The sequence below is a fragment of the Episyrphus balteatus genome, chromosome 3 (assembly GCF_945859705.1).
Source record: "Episyrphus balteatus chromosome 3, idEpiBalt1.1, whole genome shotgun sequence".
NCBI lineage: Eukaryota > Metazoa > Arthropoda > Insecta > Diptera > Syrphidae > Episyrphus > Episyrphus balteatus.
In genome coordinates, this window is record NC_079136.1 from 83,412,424 (window position 1) to 83,420,527 (window position 8,104).

The window sequence follows — 8,104 nt, forward strand, 5'->3', positions numbered from 1 at the left end:
CAAGGAAATTCATTTTTATTTAATTAAAAGAGTTGAGAAGCGAACTTTTTTTTAGGATATGCCTTTTTATAGACCTGTAAATAATATTGGTTTAATGAGAATTTTGTTGTTTTAAACTGATGTATACTACTGATGTATACAACTATAGCTTAATAGCTTTAGTTATATTCAGATAAGAATTCAGAGGTTATTCGTAAGCGCTTATGAACCAATGGAGTCTTCTAGAAGACTGCTCCCACTTCTGCTTTACCTTGAGGCAATAAAATTTAGTAATTTCCTTTATTTGAGCTTCTGTTGACTCCTGTAAGCCAAAAGTTGATGAATTTTCAAACACATGTTATCAAATTTGCTTGATCTCGCACTATCCAGCCAAGTTTCTAAAATTTGGCCATTTTTGATACAGGGCAGCAGGTTTGAACTTGAAAAACGCTATTTTAAGTACTTGGCGCAAAATTGCCGCAAGATTTTTTTCTTGATTCATTTAGAGGACACTTTACTGAGTATAAAACCATAAAAACCCCAGAGAGCCTTTTAGTACACCTTAGTACAAATCTTACTTAAAGTCAAACAAAATTTTTGTTCTATCCACAGTTGGAAAATCACGAATAACAAAAATGCAACAAAAACAAACATTATTTGTTTGTTATTAAATATTAGTTTAAATACCTTGTTGAGTGTTATTATCCATTATTAAAATAATTTTTTACCGCACAAAAAATTTTGGGAGTAACAGAAATTACAACCTGATTTTTCAGTACGAAAAAAAAAGCAAAATTGACAATGTTTGGCGCTCTATAACTTTTGCAATAATTGGTCAATGCAAATAATTTTGATGCAGTTATAACCTAAATACATGTGGGAGGGGTGCGCCGACAAAACACTGATTTATTCAGTAAAAACTGATTTAAAGTTTTATTTAATAATAACAAAATTAAGTTACAAATTTAAGTTAATTTAGATTTAGGTAGATAAAATTCAAATAGAAATGTAAGTATAACTAAGCAAAGCACAAATATGTAATTTGACTGGGTCGATGCGTTGCAATGTCGTAGCCGTTGCGTGGGCGTGATCGTTCTGTTTTTTCTCTCTCGTAAGCTATTACTCGCTGATCGTAGTTTAGTAAGTATCGAATGTTTTGTTAACGGCACCAAGGATTAACAGGATGGTATGATATTGGCGTTAACTGGATGGTATGATACTGGTATGAATATGATAGAGTACGGATTAGGGGTATTGAGTAGGCATATCCTACATATATTTGGGATGGCATACTAATATTGCTGTGGTTCGTCCCACTGTATTCTGATCGAAAACCTTGACAAAAGTCGATTATCTAAAAATCCAAATTTGGAATTAAATTTTTTGCAAATTGGACGGTAAAATACATGGATTCATATTATGCACTTCTTATTTTTGTTGTTGAGTGTTTGTGAAACAAAAAATAAAAGAGATAATATGTACATTAGAGTGACCGCAACTCCCATAGAGTCGTTTCGTTGGTAGTTCAATAATTTTATTAAGATAAACTCTCGCTTTTTGCTAATTTTCCTTTGTATATAAAATAAATTAACTTAAAATAAAATGTGAGTATTAATTCTGTTGCGTTTTTGTTTTAAGATTAAAAGAAGTTTTAAGAATTGTTAGTGTTTTCCAGATATATTTTGTGTTCGTTGATATGGCATTGGCAGCAAACACCCGAGAAAAATTTTTTCTTGTAGGCTATCCGTCTCATCAAATTACAGGGTGTAAATTACCCTCAAATCGTCAAGTTTTGTCAACACTATTTTTTAATTTGCGAATTGTAAAATTAAATTTAAAGGAATCTGCAAGACTTGTCATTCGAGAGGTACTTATTTTTTGGGAAAAAGCCAGAATTCAAACAAAATATGAAAAAGATGCCATTGTTAAATTAGAAAAACTTTACAATGAGTGGAGAAATCACCAACGAAATAAAAACAAAACGCTTGAAAGCACCAAAAATAAAATAAAAGAATTTGCGTTGAAAATGGACGATCTCTTTGATATAGCACATCGAGATGCCTTGACCATTACTGAAAAAAAACGCAGAATTGAAGAATTCAGATTTGATAATGGTAAGCTTTAGTATTATTATCATTTTAATTAGATCTTTGCTAATGTTGACTGATTTTAAAAGATACTGAAGATGACGCGGAAACACAGGGGACGGAGGAGGAAGCTCAAGAAGAAGTATATAGCCAGAATTCTGCGGATTGGGATAGAATGGATGTTTCTCTATCTCAGGCAACCTCTGGGCCATCGGGTAGCAGGAAAATGAGATGGAAGCGTAGTTGGATTCAGAACACCAGGAGCCACTCATCATGCTAGGTGGATGGCCAAAGCTATTTATAGCTTAAAAATATTCATGTTTCGAAGCCAGTTTAAAATGAGTAACGAGGAACGTAACGCTCTCGGTGATATCTGCGTTTTCATCGTAAAAATTTACTGCAAGGCTTGGTTTAATGCCCCAAGAGCTTATCTGGCTCCTAAACAAGATCTTGATCTTTTGCGTGATTTCATTGAATACCGCAAGATAGACAAAAACATTTCAGAGAAGGCTCTTGCGAAATTCTCAAACCATTTATGGTATTTGAGTTCAGAGCTGGTAGGTCTGGCGTTCTTTGACCCAACTTTACCAGATGGCGAAAAATCAGAAATGGCCAACATAATTTTAAAAAACAGAGAAACAGAAACCAACAGAATAGTAAATCCAAAGCTACATCCACATGAAATTGAACAATTTGTCACAGCAGGGTTAAAAAATATTGTGAACAAAGAAACATTGAACTTTTTCGGCCGATTGAAAATAGACACAAGTTTTCTCAACGAACCTCCAAATCTTTGGCCCGAAAACCCCCATTTTAAAGAAGGCTTTAAGAAAGTGAAAACACTTAAAGTCGTAAATGACATGGCAGAAAGAGGAGTCAAGTTAATAACCGATTTTAATAATCTTTTAACTAAAGATGAGGAACAAAAACAATATGTACTTCAGGTAGTCAGTGAGTGCCGAAAATTATATCCTGATGCTTCCAAAACTACTTTAAGTAAGTCACTTGATTAAATTTTTTAGTATTTACTTCAATAATTATGTATAAGAAATTTAACACGATGTTAAGCATTTTGTTTTTTAGAAATCTGTTAAATGTTTCGATTTTTTTTTTAAATAAAACAGTAAAAAAAGTTTCATTTTAAATCGAGTTTGCACTTCAGCTCTTTTTGAGGTAGGTACTGAAAATTTAAATTGATGACAATATTTTTTTTTTTTGTAAAACTAAACAAATTTTGAATCTGAATTATGTGTAATAACACTACCTTTCATTTAATATATAAAAAGTGAAAATAACCCCATCTGTTTGGGAGCTAGAGCTAATTTTCTTCGAAAAACAGTGAAAAAACAGAGATTTTTGATACTTTGAGCGAGTGTCGGCACCATTTAGACTTATCCAATCGAGCTTAAATTTTGGCTATCTAAAAATCTGCAAAGGCGGAACATTTTATGGGGTTCCCCCGACCAAATTTCGAAAATCGATTTCTTGCGGACACTCTAATGTACATATAACCATTATTTATTATATCATTATATGTACTTATGATGATAATGAGTAATCACTTTCAAAAAAGTTTTGTTTCATTTTAAAGAAGAAAGAAAGAAAATGTCTAGGTTCTTAAAATAATAAAAAATTATAAAAAAGAAAAAAGAAAGAAATATCATCATAATAAACTGAAGCTTTAAATTCAGGACAACGTCCAAAAGAAAAATCCAAAATTTTCAAAAAATAATAAAATGTTCAAATAAACTCAAAAGAATTTTGATTTTGCTCATAAAAAAGTGATTAGAAGTAAGTCAGTTATAGCTGCAAAAATGTGGTGTTTTAAATTATCTCAAAAGTTCAAACCCTCAAAAACTGTTTGATGAATAAGTCTGAAACTTTGCAGATTAATTTAAGGTCTATTAAGCTTCAATAATTAAGCCTCAGTTTAATCTTATCACCCATAGTTATGAAATTGCAGCACATTTTCTAAAAAAAACCGCAAAAAAGCCTATTTTGATAGCTTTTATAAATTGATATCAAATGTACGAAAATATTTTTTTTAACACAGCAAACTTTATTTTGTAGAGAATTAAATGAAATTTACAAATGTATTCTTAAATTTTCTGTGGAGTGATCCGTTGTTGAGATATTGATAGTCAAAGTCAAAAGTATGGTTTTTGTTTCTAAGACTGATATTGTAGTCTAAAAAAATCGTAGAAGTTTGAAACAAAAAGAATCTTTGTTATAAATCTTTTTCACGCGAATTTAGGTAGATTACTTTAAGGTTAGGATGGCAACTTACTAGTTGCAAAACGCAATAGGATTTTTCGAATCCCACAAAATAAACAAAACGAATTAAATAAAAAAAAAAACACAAAACACGATGTGCACAATCCGGTGTGCTTCAGAACTGACAGTCAAGATTGGTAAAGAAAAAAAAATGAAAAGTCTACAATAAAAGATTTACAACCCGTAGTTCAGTTTTGGGGTGGGTTCGTTTGTTTTAGTTGGAGATTTTTTTTATCAAATATACTACTTTTTATAGGTACTTAATAAAAAGTATATTAAAATCAAATTAGATATAAAAAACAAGTTCAGGGTCGTAACTATAAGAAGGGGAGTGGGCGCCAGGAAACTTTTATGGTAGTTTACCAAACCGTGTACTGAAAATAATGTCTTCAAATAAAATTAAATAAAAGATAGAGTATTTAGTTTGAATTCTTTAAATCTAAGAAACCTTGGATAACCTGGTCTAAAACTTAGAATTTTTTTCGAAAACAAAATTGACAATATAGTTTTTGATTAAAATGGCCGTGGCCAATAATTGAATTGATAGAGGTGAAAGTAAATGTAAAGCAAATCCAAAAATAATAAAAGAACAATTCTTTGTGTCGCAGGACACAAAGGAAAATCACTTAGGTATAATTTCCGAAAGTCAAACGGTTAAGAAAAACGGTCACGGGTCCCGCAATATCGGGAAAATTAAAACGGTAGCGAAGGCCTATCGGTATCAAAATTTTACCCTTCAATTGGGCCACAAATAAACTCACTTTTTATGGAACAATTTCGAACAAAAGAATTACACAGAAAAACCCAAAATTATACTTAGCTTTTCTATCTTCAGCTCCTGTACTTCGATCTCCTTCTAGAAAACTTCTTCCTTAAATAAAATTTAATTTTCCACAAAACTCGAACTTTAAAGAAAATCGCAAAAGTAATTTTTCACTAGCTCTTTTTTTTTTATGTTCTCAATCCTTTGGTGGTCTTTTAAAAAGTGCCATAAAAATGGCGGGTGAAGCTCATCCACGAGGTTACGGCATATAGCCATCCTACTCAGATCTTTTTGCATGGTGGTGTTCTCTTTCTGACATTCAGCAACTTCTCGCCTATTGGCTGAGATTTGCGCCGAGTTGGAAACAGCCATCGCATGCGATCCCGTGCGTTGGTGAACATGATCACCAATAGCTCAGTGGACGCATTCAACCCTTTTCCGTCAATTCCAATGTAAAAAGTTAGCGAAAAACTATTTTATAAGAACGCGCAAAGTCCCCAGCCCAAACCGGCCCAAACTAATAATTTGAAGGAAGAATATTTTCGTCGAACGGAATCATCACCATTTTCCTTCTAAAATGGTGAGATAGAATCCGATGGATTTTGTTAGAATAAAATTACTTTAAACCCGTGGACCTTCGCGCAGATATAAGGGGAAAAGAAATTCATCTACAAAGTGATTTTCCTTTTATGTTTAGACACGTTATGGTGGGCACTCGGCCATACTAAAATTACGTTGGGTGAGATATAATTCACACCTTAGTTGGACATGGGTAAATACTTCATATCTTTTGATCCTGTGTGGGTCTTCTCTCACACACATGCTTCCAATTTACTTGTATGGTTATTTATAGGACCATCCGTCCGATTATTGATTTTGGATAGGTGTGAACCACCATTTACACCAATTTGTGCTCGTAAACCTGTTGGGGTTGCATTTCCAAGATGCTCGAAGAGTAAGCTTCTGGCTGATGGACCAGGTCTCTTAAAACTCTTCAAGTATTTTGGAGCCGCAAAAAGAAGGGGGGTTGGAAAAAGGTTAAAGGTTTTAAGAATGGGTCGTTGAAACTTGTTGTGGTAAAATTTTTATTTAAAAATAATTATCATTTTATCACAAAAAAATTTTACCACTTTTTTATGAGAAAAGTAAAAACAAAAAAAAAATTGAAAATGTTGGTTTTCGAACAATTCCAACGATTAACCTACTTTAGAAATAAAATATTTAGTTATAAAATCCTAAAACTAGAAGAATGTAGCTTTTACATGCTTTTTGATTTGTCATGACGCGATCATTTTTTTACTGAGATACAGCTTATCGAAAATCACTAACAAAATCATAATTTTGTTTTGTTCCCTTAATTTTTTGGGCTAGTGTATTTATGTACAAGTGGTCCCAAAAGAAATGGTCCGAACAAAATATGCTAAAAGATCATTTTACGGTATGATAACTTGTTCATCCCAAATCTTTACCATTTTCTATTAAATACAATCTTTGTAAAATTTCCAAAAACTGCTACGTTATACTCGTACCAGTATATTTTGTTTTGCCGAGTTTGACCTTGTCAAGTAAAAAAAAACTAAACACATCTCAAAATATATATTAAGAAGAACAATAAAGTATGTAAAAAAGGTTAAATTAATAACTGTACCCAATAGAAATAACCTTAAATAAACAAAATTTTGTTATTCTTCCTCTTGACCACACTATGATGAAATAATTGGCTTCATTCTCTTCAAATGAACCTAATTTTCATTGTTTAATAACCCTGAGTGCTAAACTTTACCCTAATTCCAAACCCCCAAAAACAAAAACACACTACAAAATCTATTTTCATCATTAACTATGAAATAATATATCAAAACATACTTATACCATGTGTATATAATCAACAGCATCATTGAGTCATGGAGTACTTATAGCACAAATCTAATGCACTTTGTGTATACGCACAAATAGAATTATCCTTGTTAATTCCTTGCAAATGATCCCCAAGAAGAGTTTTTGCGGCAGGCAGCAGCAACCAGTTCCAATCAATATAGACTCTTCAAAAACCTCTTCTTCTTCTATAAAGGTGAACATTGCTTGCATACAAATGCAGACATTGTATGAGTGTGTTGAAGTAGAGGATTGATATATGGTGAAGAGGAGTCAAGAATAAAGGAGGCTGATTACGTTGAAATGATGACAATGACAACGATGGCGAACAATAACGATGTTGATGAGTATCCAGGCAATAATTTGACAATAATGCTGTTGGTTTGACGCAGTAATTGCGTGTTTCTGTCAGCAGCGTGGTTATTTCCAACACTCTCCTTTAGCTTTTCGTGCATTTCCAGCAGCAGCGGAGTCTTCCCGAAGGAAGAAGCCATGAGTTATCGCATAATAATAATATTATGCGCACCTAACCTTAATTGCCATGGATACTTCTTGCACATCGCACATCGTTAAGGTGCCCCCATCATCACGATGCACGACACGGCTAATGTTGTTGTTGTTTTTACTGCCGGTGCTGCTGACTCATGAAAACTAAACATAATCTTTCAATTTAAGGATTTCCCGCAACACAAATTATATATATATTGTGTATGCAAGTGCAAGATATTGTGTGTCTATTTAAAATATCCTGCTCCTGCCGGCTGGTCTGGCCTGCAGCATCCCTATATTGCAACTTTGTCTTGCCAAAATAACTACCTCGGGGTTGTTACTGTAATGTCTTCTTCGGTCAGTGGTCATGCTATGGTTAAAATACTGATGTGCATCGAGCAACGTCTCGAGTTACGGTTCGTTATAATCAAACCAACATAGAAATACCAGGAGGAACAATTTAATCGATTTCTTCGAATATAATGGCTTCTGTTTTCCGATATAAATTGGGAGTAGCTTATCCTCGTCCTGGTTCTTCATCAAGCCAAAGAAGATGCTAATGTTTTCTAATATAATTATACTCAGTAATTAAAAGCTGTTGTTATGGAGAAGGTTTTAATTGTTTTAATTGCAATTA